Below are 603 nucleotides of genomic sequence, written 5' to 3' on the forward strand. Positions count from 1 at the left end.
TCCACAGACACGTGTACCCTTAACGTAGTTCTCGGGGATATTCAGCGTGACACAGAGTGTGACAAGGCTGGCCCTTTGAAATACAGGCACAACAGAAACAGGAAGAAAGAGTGAGAGAAAGTTGTGGTGAAAGAGTACAACAGGGTTCGCCACCACCCCCTACCGGAGCCTCGTGGAGCTTTAGGTGTTTTCGCTCAATAAACACTCACAACGCCCGGTCTGGGAATCGAAACCGCGATCCTACGACCGCGAGTCCACTGCCCTAACCACTGGGCCATTGCACCTCCACCAAGACACACATACGCATACACATAAGCGCGCACACACACACTGCTATACACAACGAACATCCATCCATTTTCAGTCTACCAAATTCACTCATACAGTATTGATTGACCCGGAGCTTGTAGTAGATTTGCCCAACATACCGTATTGTAGGACTGAACCCGATACAACAGGGTTGTAAAGGTAGCTTCTTAACCACACAGCCACGTGAGCAATTAATGGATGTTTTAAAACTTTAATTTTAGACTAATATATTTTTCTTTCTCTTTAACAGCTTCTACTATCGCTACTCACCATATATACATATATATATATATA

This window comes from Octopus bimaculoides, chromosome 1 (genome assembly GCF_001194135.2).
Source record: "Octopus bimaculoides isolate UCB-OBI-ISO-001 chromosome 1, ASM119413v2, whole genome shotgun sequence".
NCBI lineage: Eukaryota > Metazoa > Mollusca > Cephalopoda > Octopoda > Octopodidae > Octopus > Octopus bimaculoides.